This window comes from Cyanistes caeruleus, chromosome 6 (assembly GCF_971803275.1).
Source record: "Cyanistes caeruleus chromosome 6, bCyaCae1.hap1.1, whole genome shotgun sequence".
Taxonomy (NCBI): Eukaryota; Metazoa; Chordata; class Aves; order Passeriformes; family Paridae; genus Cyanistes; species Cyanistes caeruleus.
The window spans coordinates 21,636,148-21,649,332 of record NC_141706.1 but is presented as its reverse complement, the minus strand read 5'-3'; positions in this window follow the sequence as shown (position 1 = coordinate 21,649,332).

Sequence of the window (13,185 nt, the reverse complement as noted above, 5' to 3'; positions counted from 1 at the left end):
TTTGCATATAGATGTCAGCCAGCAAATTTCATAGAAGTGGATTTATTCTGGGGAGAAAACCTGGGAGGGTGGAGAGGTGATGAAAGGGAAATGTAGACTTGGGGGAAGTAAACAATGTAAGGAGCAGATGGATCTGATGAGAGACAACACATAGCAAGGCTGTTGGATGAAAATAAAGGAATTGGCAGGGCTTGCACAGCACTGTTGTATATGGGGTGTGGGGGAAGGTTGACACTGGCTTCAAATGCTTCTGGACCTTCCCTGCTCTGTTCCCACAGCATGGCACGTTACTTTGAAGCTGTGCCAGCACAACTCCTTGTGTGGCCTCACAGTGAATCAGACTGAGTTCACATGAAAAGAACTCATTTTTGCCAGGTCATTTTTCAGCAAAATCAGTTCACTGATGTGGTGTACAGCATGCTACACAACTCCCTGGAAATAATGGGTTGAGAAACCACAACCATAGTTCATACTGAAAGAAAATACAAGAAATTTGAGGTGGTTCCAATTCAAAACAAGTGCTTCGGGAAGGGCAATGTGACAGACAAAGCAGACAAAAGCATAACTGAAAATTTTAGTTGAAATTGGATTGTGCAGGAACATGGGCAAATAAGTGCTGTTAAAAGCAAAGGACACAAAAATGCAACTGAAAGCCAAAATATTGGAAAACGAAAAGGACTGCCACTTGGGGAATGGAAAGACTTTTGAAATAACTTAGAGTGGTTTTATCCAGATCAGCTCATTAGGATCTCAATATATCATACTTGTAGAATCTGCAAAAGTTCACAAATGTTTCTCCTCATGCTAACAGCTGACTTCACAAAATTTACTTCTAGCATTAAGCTCATGCCAATGTTTGTAAACTATGATAAAGTAATATTTACTTCTTTTCCAGTTTGTCATCTGTGTAATTTTTTTTTTTCAATTTCATGCTCATAGACATGTGTTCTTTTATGGAAAAGAGCAGTTTTTACACTGGAAAAAAAAACCCTTTGCTGTGTTTCCTTATGGGGATATTTTCATGGTCTGTCATTTACAACAGCTTGCTCAGTGCTTCAGGAAAATTTTGTGAGCTCAAAGAGGAAGTGTATTCAAAATCAGGGAGCCTTTTTGCATAAGCTGTATACAAAATATACTATGAGAATTCAAAACCTTAGGAAAATAGCTTAGTTTTTTTTTCCCCTCTTAAATATAACAAAGCTGCAGACACAGCTCTGAACTTAATACATTTGGGCAAAAATGGTATTGGCAAAATGGTTCATCAACTGTTCTAAGTTTTTCCTTTATTAGACACAAATCTCCCTCTGTCTTTTCCATTAACTGCAGAACCGAAGTTGCATTTGGATGTGCCTGTGACTTGCAGGAAACCTTGGACCTCAGCACCTGAGTTCACTGGGCTGGGTGCACCTTTAGAAATCAGACCCACTGAATGCCCTATGATGTATTTTTTTGATCTTTTTTTTCCCCCAGAAATTTCAGGTTCCTGCATATAGCATGCCTGCCAGCCCTAGATTTTAAGTGTATGCCTATTGCCCACTACAAGGAAGTCTTCTCTTTTTTCTTCTGGATAGTATTGCTGCAGCAAATCACACTCAATTTGCTCTTTGAGTGTCTGCTAAACCAAAAAAAAAACCAAAAAAAAAACCAAAAAAAAAACCTAAAACCAAAAAAAACCACAAAAAACAACAAAAAAAAATAGAAGCAAAATCCACAAGAACAAACATGAAACTTCTAGCTAATGACAGAATACAAGCCAAGAAAAAATTAAGAAGTCACTTTCTCACTTGCCTCACCTCTCATAAAACAACCAAAAACTACAACTGTATGGAGTTTTGCAAAGTTAATGCAAATTAATACAATGTATGAAGTAGCTATAGAAATGTGTAATTTCTACTATTGCTATGAATATCCTGCTTCCTATTCCACATTGACTATTATTCCAATGTTGATGAAACTAAAACATAAGTAGCTGCATAATAGTAAATATAAAATTGAAATAGGTTACATATTCATCTGGGGTGGTACTAACTGCCAGATATTGTTTACTTTTTTGAAGATCTTAAAAAACTTATTTTGAAGACAATATACTTAGTACTCTGACAATGCATGTACCTAATTCTATTGACATGAGCAGTTCCCTTGAGCTGCCCCTTGGAACAAAAAAAACCAACAAAATAAAGTTGCTGGATGATTTTCACCTTTATCATTTATTGACTTTAGTTTTCAAAATTCACTGGAAGAAGAAACTTTCCCAGATGAAGAGTTAATGAAGAACAAATTTAGCCAAACTGTGGTTTATCTGGTTTGTTTCTGGCTGTGTTCCCTGATCTTGCCTGAATATAGAACCTTTACCGACAGTTGACTGTTTTTTTCTCAGAAACCATCAAGTAAAGGGGGATTATTCTATCTTAATTCTCTTATCCAGCCTTTAGATAATCTGCTGCTCTGAATGCCACTTTACAAAATAAAAACTGCATGAAAAATTTAGAAAAGCAAATATTAGAGCAGACACAGAACCAGAAGATATCATCTGCACCCCAAGATACTGTCGGGAATTGTCTTCAAGGGCTGAGGATGAGAACAGCAAATACATGAAAGAAGACAGAGTAGCAGAAAGAAAAGTTGTTAGTACATATTCACATCCTAAAATCGTGGGGCTGGTGGGAGAATCCCAGAGGTAAGGAAACCACAGTGCAGAAGAGCAGTGGTCAGGTGTCTGAGACTTTGCTGTCTCAGAAAGAGCTGCGTGGTAGATGGCTGCCTGACTAAAATAGTTCTGTAGTCTGCTAATATCAGGCCAAAATAGCATGCAAGGTTCAGCTAAATACCTGAGTCCATTAAGACTGTTCCTTGTACAAACTAAAAAGTTGTCTAAGTAGTGGAGAGTGCACTAGTGGAATGCTGCTGATATCTAATTGAAGAGCAGGGCAAATACAGTAAGTTAGCTACCATTTATCTAAGGAAACCAAATTACTGAAAAAACACAGCTGAAAGTGATCATGGACCAAGGATAGCAACAACTAACTTGTGAAATTATTGACAGAAATTCTTCAAGTTTTACATATACTTCATTATTCAGGGGGAAGAGAGAGTGGCAATGATTTGTGCATACTGCTATGTGGTGCTGTGTTAGGAACGTCAGAGCACGACACAGACTCTCTTAGCTGAGTTGCACAAGAGAGCAAGTTTTATTGTTCCAGATCTTCTTTTATAGACGGATCCAAGAAGGTCAGGAAAGGTAAAACTCTCATTTGTTGTTAAACCAACTCATCACCATCATTGGTCAGTTGGGTACACCACCCCTTGACCTTCTCTTGCAAGAAAACAACAAGATGACAAACAACACCTGCAAAGGTTGTTTTCCCTCTCCAAAGACTGTTCTGAGTTCTCCTTGTGATTTCCCAGGCCACACTTCTCAGGCCAGTCTGAGAAAGTTATGTGACTTGGTTTCACACAGGCTCAAGCTAATGCCTGAAGCCTAAAATCTCTTATCTGACCATTGTCAGTTCCCATACGGCTGATGATTACTGAAAAATTATAAAGAGGAAAGAAAATGTGGACTAAGTGATGATCCCCTTCTTGGGTGAATCACAAGCACCTCTTAACATACACAGAATATTTTGTGATCCTACCTGCTGGCTGTCCTCTGCAACAGGCATGGCCATCCATCCGCAGGGCTGGGGATGCACTGAGGTGGCTTTTATTTGCTGCTGCTCCCTTTTCCTGTTTGGGAAGATGAAGATGTTCCCTGTTTACTTGTCACACTGGTCCCTATGACAATGAAAGTAAACATTGCTGGTGCAGAATGGTATCAACAGCTCATTGGGATGGAAATATAAGCTCTGTGAAATGGATGGAGATGCAAATAATTTGCACTTCTCTCCAGCAGTAGAGGAGCATAGAGGTATCAGAAGCAAACAAGCAGGAGTGGACTTAACTGTGAATGTATTTGCTAAATTACTTTTCAAATTTTCGCAATAACTTGGATGTTGAGTAAATGCATCAGTAAGTAATCCTTCATTCCCTTTGAGAAAAGTCATGTGCTTTCCCAAGCTACAGAAATCTTTAACAAATTTCCCAAAGTGCAGGTTTGTAGTCAAGGTGCTCTCTTAATGATTTAGGTTTCCACAGCAACTGTCCGCTTATCCTCACTGGCAGCTTCAAATTTTGGTGCACAGCATCTCAGTCTTAAAAGTGGATTTGTTTAAGGATTTGTTCTGTATTTAGAGTATAAAATTGCATCACAATGCATAGGTAACTTGCCTGTGGGCTTTTATTGATATATAACAGACCACATTTGGTATAAATTACTGCAGCTCAGTTGACTGCTGTGAATAAAAGCTACTTTGAAGAAATCAAAGATATGTCCAACCCTTTCATAATTACAGTAATGTGTTCCTTCAAATATTTTTGTCAGTCACTATTAAAATAAGTGGTATGATTTCTGTATGTTTGTACTGGGGCTTTGGGTTTTCTTGTATGAGCTGATACATGCTCTGATATTCTAATATTCTCTGTCCTTAACATAGATTTTGCTATTTTCATGGGCCTTAAATTCACCTTTCTTCTTCAAGTGTGCATTCCTTTGTGCTTTTGTTTTCAAAACATTTGGAAAATGTATCTCTGATACATGCCTTTGATTAGACTATAAAATTACATAAACCAGTGAGATATCCAAACTCTATCTGTTCAAGAGAACAGAAGATTTTGGTTCTCCCACAATGACCTATGTAATAATTCTGAATTGCTTAAAATTTTCCTTTGTACATCTATATGTCAATATTTTTTAACTATCCATGTTTCTGTTAATGTTTATATTTCTAGGAATATGACTGTGTTAAATTCCACAACATCACAGTCATAAAAAGTCTTTGATCTTTGTTACAGCAGTGACAGTTGCTTGAAGTATAAAACCCTGAAATGAAGCAGGACTTCAACCAAGAAATGTGCTCAGAAAGTGTTGAAGTTAGTGGCTATTTTTGTCCAGGCTTGAGTAATGGTTTGTCAGAAAGCAGGAGGTGCTGGGACTGTGAAAGTCACAGCACAAGCAGAAGTTTCCCTCCTATTCAGACGTGAGTGGTTTGCTCAGTTAAATCTACAGTTAATGAGCAATACTGGGTCTGAAGCTAAACTGTATCAGATCCTAATTAAGACCATCTCAGTCCTTCCTGGGCTATTTCTCTGCAAGTGTCTCTGTTAAAATCCTGCATGTTTTTATCTTTCTAAACACTATTTAAACACTATTTAACCTGACAGGATTCTGTCAGGTTAGCTTTTATTTGCATGTTCTCCCTTTTGCTCAAAGCAGGTGTGTTTGTTATTAACCCATTCCCTAGATAGTTCCATTAATTTTTCTGGAGAATCCTTGTAATTTTTCTGGGAGAATCTGACCCATTAACACACCTGTACATTTATCTCCCTTCCTGGTAGCCTTCCAGCCTTAATGCCAATCTGCTAAGAGGGAAATAATGCTTACATATGAAGATTTATAATTGATTGTTATCTTACAGATGCCTGAGATTAAAAATTTTGTATGCTGCTAAATGCACCTGAAAATTGATGACACTGTTTATTCAGCTCTTTCCACTGCCTTGCTCACCCTGCCAGTGTATGTGAAATGAATTATTACTAACATTCCTCTGTCTTATGGGGTGGAACTTTCACTGGAATGTTCATTGCATTAAACTGTCTTCTAACATAAAATTTGAGGTTTTGCATCCTCAGCAGATTCCCATTTCTCCCCCTTTGATAATTCAAACCAACCACTGATGTGGTGATGGGCTGTATTTGGGGGTGTTTGTGTGCAATGGCTGGTCTGTAACTTAAAAAATCAGGGTTTTCGGTGACACTGAAGCGTTTTACTCTGTAGCTGATAAGCCAGCTGGTGTCCCTTGCCAAGTCTGCTCACATGGAGAAGTTTCCCCAAGAGCAAATGCAAGAAAGAATCTCTGTATGACATACAGCATCAGTCAAAGCATTCATTCAAGTTTGTGTTTCCATTCAAACTGCAATGTCTTGATTAAGAATTCCAGTGTTCTTCATTCCCTCTGCATGCCAGAACTTTTGTGCAGTGTTCCAAACCGTCCCTACCTTTATAATGACTGTTCCTACTTCCCTTCTGCCCCAGCAAATCCGAGTGCTTAACCTGCATCCACATTTATCATCACGGCTACAAAGGAGGACGGTGCTATTATCCCATTTACAAACTGACAGCCTGATGGACACAGATTAAAGCAATGACACACCAGAAGGCACACAGGAAGTCTGTGGGAGAACTGGGTGCTGAACTCTGGTCATTCAAGTCCCAGGTTAGAGGCTGGAACTTTCTTTTTGGATGGGGGACTGAAAATAATTTCTTAAATTCAAGGTAGTCACAGGAATTTGATCCTCTCTTTGCCAGCTTCCTATTATTCCAATATGGATAATGTATCAAGTTAGTCCAATTATTCTTCCTTCTTTTGTAATGTGAAAAATATTTTAATTTTAAATTTATTTAGTAGGAGGAATTACAAGCGTTAGTAAAATCTTTATGTCTGTTACGAGAAATAGCTGCCAAAGAAAACGAGGCAAAACAACTGTAGCCTTTTAAGCCAGACCAGATAAACTTGACACTTTAGCCACTAGAGGGACCTCCAGGAATAGAATATATAAAAACAGACTACACAAAAACATTTGAAGTATTAGGTGCCTTTAAAGAAAAACAAAAAAGCTTTGCAGACCGAAGCGTTAGCTTATCATGAGGTCTGAAATAATAGCAAACTTGACTAATTATCTTTTAAATTTTTGTCAAGATAAAGCAACTTTTCTGCTGGTAGAATATGACTTTGGTGCGTTGTTTCCTCTTCGCTGACTCAGTGAGGTTAGCACACCTGCTTTGAAGAGGCCTGTCATTCACCACTAAGGTTATGGATTGTTCTTTTGGGCAGTACAAAGCAAATGCAGTTATTCTCATTCCAGAGTTTCTGAGAAGAGCGTGATTTGGATGTGGTGCAGACAGGCTGAAATCAGTAACCTCATTTTCCCACTGAGTGGTGCTTCAGCAGAGCCCTCAAGTGATGTCAAATTTTAACAGCAGTTTAATAGCCCAATTAACATCTGTTAGTGCCTTGCCATGCACGCAAATGGTCTCTAAAAAGTAGTTATGCTACCACCTGGGTCACTGGGTTTGTAATTAGCCATCAATCAGGGAGATGATGAGGGTGCTCCAATGTTCCCTTTTTCACTTCCTCAAAAATACAAAGGGTGCTGAGGTGTTCTTCATGCACAAAATTTTGGGTCTCCTCAAGCTCAGCAAGCTTCAGCTTTTAACATTTGCACCATAAAACACACAATCCTGCTGGGCAACTGTTCTTAAGAGACACTGGATGAAGACACTGAGATAAGAATTGCAGCTAACCCAATTAGAAAAAGGTCATGCATGTCTCGAGAATTTGGCATTAAATTGCAATTATGGTTAAAAGAATTTTTTCAAGACTTTAAATTACATTTCATTGTTTAGCATTACCTATTAGAATGGTTCTAGTGAAATGAAAATTCTTATTTTGTGAGATGAAAGCAACCTGAAATTCCAGTTTGGCAGAGTTGATTGTTGCACAGGTCTCCTGTGGTCTACCCACTGAGTTTTATAGTTTCCACTTTGTTTGCCTTGAGAGGTTACTTGTGTAAGAAAAGGTGTAGTGGGAGGGGAGGAGACATTGCTAATACTTTTTCTATTACTCTTTGTTGTGTGGTTGGGATTTTTTTCAGGTATTAGAAAGCTTCTTGATGTATTACTGTTTGAAAAACCTTTGATTCTCCCACAGAGGTAGCGTTAAATTCCTTGCATTGCACAAGTATAACCTCCCACTGAAGTTTTCCTGTGAACTACCTGCAATTAAAGGACACTCAACCACAGGCTTAACTGTCAGACTGACGATGTTTGACATCAAAAGTGGGTTGCCAAGTGGGTCCTGCTGAAGAAGAATGATTATCTGTCCCATGCCATTCCTTACACGTGAAGTAGGATATTATATGTTACAGATTAACGCCGTCACAGGCAGGAAGTGTTCCTGGACCAGGAAGAGATTTGGCGATAGCTGGTGATTTCTTTCTCAGCCACTAAGAGTGAAACCCTTCCTAAAATACCAGAACACCCTTTCATTAAGAATAGTCCTCTCCATCAGTAACCATGGGGCAAAAATTTGGGGAGTATTTCAGAATTTCAGTTAATTTATTTGGCGCTTACTCGGCGATGTTATTTGGTACTGATTTTAACCTAACAAAGAGAAGGTACTTCTTGTGGCTAATGTGAGGAGGAGAATTTGCTTTTCATGCAAGAAAATGATGTAACAATCTCTTCATTTGGAGAATGCTGTTATTCACTCTGCCCTCAGACGTGCTGGCCTGTGTGAATGTGCATTCTGAATCCTGTGTGGCATCGTGTGAGCGAGCAAACGCCCGCTGAGTCTCACGTGCTCCAGAGACTGAAATACTACATCTGACATAATGATGAAAATGAATGTTGTAGGATGTTGTCAGCCTCTTTACTTTTGTCTTTTGGAGAATCCTAAAAGAATCCTTCTCTGTTACAAAAATTGCTGGAAAATTAACTGCATTAAAGAGCTCAGGAGGACAGGACACCATGGGCAGCTGCTGAAACAGACTGGAGAGGTTACCTATGGATGCTGAATGCAAGAAAGCAGGCAGGGAGCACAGTGTCAGTGGGAAACCAAGTCACATAACTTTCTCAGACTGGCCTGGGAAGTGTGGCCTGGGAAATCATAAGGAGGAATCAAAACAGTCCTTGGAGATAGAATACGACCTTGCAGGTTTTGTTTGTTGCCTTGTTGCTTTCCTGCAAGAGAAGGTCAAGGGGTGGTGTACCCAGCTGACCAATGATGGTAATGTGTTAGTTTAATGACCAATGAGAGTTTTACCTTTCCAGACCTACTTGGACCTGCCTATAAAAGAAGATCTGGAATAATAAAACTTGCTCTCTTGTGCAACTTAGCTAAGAGAGTCTGTGCCATGCTCTGCCGTTCCTAATATAGTGTGACAGTTACCCATGCACAGGTCTACGTGTGTGTCTGCAGCAAGATCTCCCTCTTAGTTTTATAGGACTTCCACAAGTTCTACATTTTTATTTTTCCTACTTCCACTTTGTTGAAGATTGCAAGTAGGTTGGTGGAAGGAAGAACATGTTGAGAGGGACGTTTACAAGCTATGATGCACCAAAGAGGTTCAGTTACAATTCTAGCACCACTTTCTTTTTTTTTCCTCAATGCCCATGAGCCCTTCAAGGGCTCTGCCCTGAAGTCCTGTTCCTAAACAAGTAAACACTTAGGGCCTGAATTCTTCAGACTCTCACATGGAAGATTTTGGTCAGTCAGCAAATAGAAGAGGCTGACATTGTATAAAATATTTATCTTTATTGATGGAAACCAAAATTCCAGTTGGCTGCACTAGCCTTTTGTATAAATTAATGTTCCTTAACAAGAAAAATTAAGAGTCTGCCAAGGTTTTTGCCTCAGTCTTTAATGGCCACCTCTCTTCTCACAGCTCTAGAGTGGATGGACAGCAGGATGGGGTCTGGGGGAGCAAAGTCCCTCCCACTGTAACAAAGATCAGGTTAGATAACCTGAATAAACCTAGACTAAGGACCACCTGAGGAACCTGAATGTACACAAGTCCACGGGACCTGATGAGATGCATCCCAGAGTCCTGAGGGAATCGGCAGACACAGTTGCCAAGCCCCTCTCTGGAGTAGTCCTGGCTGTCAGGTGAATTGTCATGTGGTTGGAAAAAGGGAAATATGCACACATCTTTAAAAAGGGGTAGAAAGAAAGACCCTGGGAGGACCTGTTTTCCTCGCCTTTGTGCTTGGGAAGATCCTGGAACAGATCCTCATAAAAGTTCTGCTAAGGCACATGGAGAAGAGGGAGGTGATTTGACCAGCCAGGGATAATGCTGCCTGACCAACCTGATGGCCTTCCGTGATGGAATGCCTATGACAGTGGACAAGGCAAGGTTTACAGGGATATCATTTCACAGGAAATGATGGAATGTCATTTATCTTGATTTCTGAATGTAATTTATCTGGATTTCTGATTTCCCAACAATCTTCCCTCTAAACTGGAGGTTGATTCAATGGGTAGACTGTGAGGTGAATAAAGAATTGTCTGGATAGCTGCATCCAGAGGGTAGAGATCAATGGCTCAGAGTTCCCAATGTGTTTGAAAACAAATTTGCAAAATTGCTTAGCATAAGCATAAAAGCATTATTAGGCATAAGCCTAAATATATTCTCGGAGTCTTTCTTTACTTTAGGACTTCAAGCCTGAGCATTGGTGGACAGTAACATTATTTCTCAGAACGGCACCAATATGCTTTAAAATCCTATGAAACAATGTAAACACATAATTTAAATGTAGCCATAAGCACGCTCTCAGCTAGCATTCAAACAGATAATGCTAATCAGGGATGTCAGCAGGACGGCGTGGCCTCCATACACCAGATATCTGGTGCGTGCCCCTCGCTATCTTCTGCAGGGCTGCTTCTCTCTGCTGCCCAGATTCCTGAGCAGACTGCATCCACTGGTAAAAATAACCCAGAAGGAAAGAAGGGAGGGAATTAAAGGACACTTTTAACTTTCTGGATAGAATACTGTCAGCTCATTTCTGTCTGCTCCATTTGTCTTGAAAGTGACTGACAGAAAAGCAGAATGCATGAACACCTGTTGAAAGTGTGTCTTTTTGACAGTGATTAGTCTGCTGAGGAGGTGATTCATTAATGTGATCTCTGACTTATGAAAAGCTGATGGTTGGTGTTTTGGGATGTACTCCAGTTTTGAATACACTCTCTGTATCTTACGTTTCTGCTGGTGTGCCAAGTGGTTTGACTAGCAGTGCCTGCCAACAGGGAAAACCTGCTGGATTTACACATGGGATTCAGAGAATCTTGAATACAGGTATTCAAGAGCCTGTAACAAAGAATTTTGCCTAAATTTAAAACCCGGAGTTAATTTGCATAAAAGCATACAAGTTGTGTATGAATAGATTTGGATTAATTAAAAACAATGATAAATGAGGTTATCAAGGTGTCCAATGGAAAATGCCGACATGTACTCAGAAAATTTTTCTTAATTGAAATTTGATGAATGAATTAAAATATACATATATCTCCCCATCTCCCTACTGAATTGGCTAAGCCGTAGTCTTCCCAGGATTTAGAAAGTGAAGCAAACCCTTGTGTCTCTTTCCCCTTGCTTTTCTTTTGAATCTTAAAGCTGAGGTTTATTTGTCTAACACGTTATTGTTGTGTTTTCAAGCTGTTCTTTTTGTCTGAGGTCTGAGTACTTAGTTGTTTTGTAGCTTTTAATAGGAATGTTTTTTAAAGCAAAGACAAGTCTGAGCAGAATTTTTTAATTGATAGAGAGTATTTCAAAAGTTTTTGTCATACCTTGGTATATGAAAGTATATAAACAATCTAGGACTTCATTCTTAGTTCAGTACTGAGTGACATATACCTACATCATTGACTGTATTTATATAATGATCTACTCACTCAATTCAAATGTGGATTCTCCAGGAAGTGGAACACAACCCAATATTTACTCTAATCCAAAAAAAAAAAAGAGTTCAAAAATGGAGACAACACAACTCTCCTCTCCTTGAAAACTGTTATTTAATGTGTCCCCTATTGTAGCTGGGCAGAAATGGAAGTGGTATTCAAAAAAACCCTCCAAACCTATTTTAAACAAAAACCATCCCACAAAGTAATCTAACAGCAAACAACAGGATTTCCATGCCAGAGGAGAACTGGTGCAACCTGTAATTGCAACAGTAAGTGCTAAAGGCTTTCAGAAGACAGAGAACATTCAGATACAAACTGTTTGTTTGAGTCTTAGCTTCCACAGGGAAGCAATCAGGCAAAAGATCAAGGTGTCTCTAACTGGCTGCAGTAATTCCTGCTTGTAAACATTAATCAGTGATTTAGCAGTGTGATCTTGCACGGTACTTTGGCAGGCACAAAGTGAAAATACAGCATGTCATGAGCCTATCTAATGCTGCAGGCATAATATTGATCATAACTTGGTACAGAGTAACAGAAACAGAGGGCCAGGATGGTACAAATATTTTTGATCTACTGTAGCACAAAAAAGCTTTTAACTAATAATTTTCTAGTCTTGCTCCAATTAAATTTCTAGAATTGGGAGCTTTGCCATCAGCTTCACTGAATTATCATCATATTATATTGACTTATGATATCTCATGTTCAGAATCATAGTCCTCTTAAAGACATAAAGATTTTAAACAGTTCTTACAAACTGTGAATTAAGATATGCTGTGTTGCTCATTTTGCTGCAGTTCTGTAAATACTCAAAGTAGATTATTATCTACTAATATAGTAGATATACTAATTTTATCTATTAAAGTATGGATCTATTAGTAGATCTAGTAATATTATCTATTCTAAGGAACAATTCAGCATAGTAGCTCCACCTTAATATTTAAACCCCACATTCTCTTTATTCAACGTCTTCCTATCCTCTTCACTATCAAAGCCTAGATACCCAGCTCCATAAAAATATTTGAACACACATCTGCCTTCTCTTCCCATTTTTAATTCTTTCATGGATACATCACTCTCTCTTTTTCTTTCTCTTCTTCCACTTACATAATTATGTTGTTTTGTAAAATAAACATGATTAAGATCAAGACATGGCTACTAAGAAGGGAAAAACTGGGAACTTCCACTACCACGTTAAAATATGCATCTTGAAAAGGTTGCAAATTAATATACGATTTTGGTAACTTAATATACATTTAAGATAATGATACCCTGGATTCTCATCACTAAGTAATCATTTATTTGACACTTTTACTTAAGTATGCTCTTACTTTCACTTGAGCCAGACATGTTTTACCATTCAGTACCTTGAACTAGCTGGCAATCACCTAACAATGTGATTTTTGCAACATAAATGTTATAATTTAATCCAGTAATGCATTTACAATTTTGATTTTTATTAATTCCTGGACTCTGGGAAAAGGTCTTTAGATATTACCTAAATACTATTTTTAAATACTTTAACTTTCCTTTATTAGTGATGATTCACTGAAAGACTTAGCCAACATTGGCATTACAACCTTATTCCAACCTCATGAAAACATTTCTGTCCTGAAAAACAACTCAATATATAAGGCTG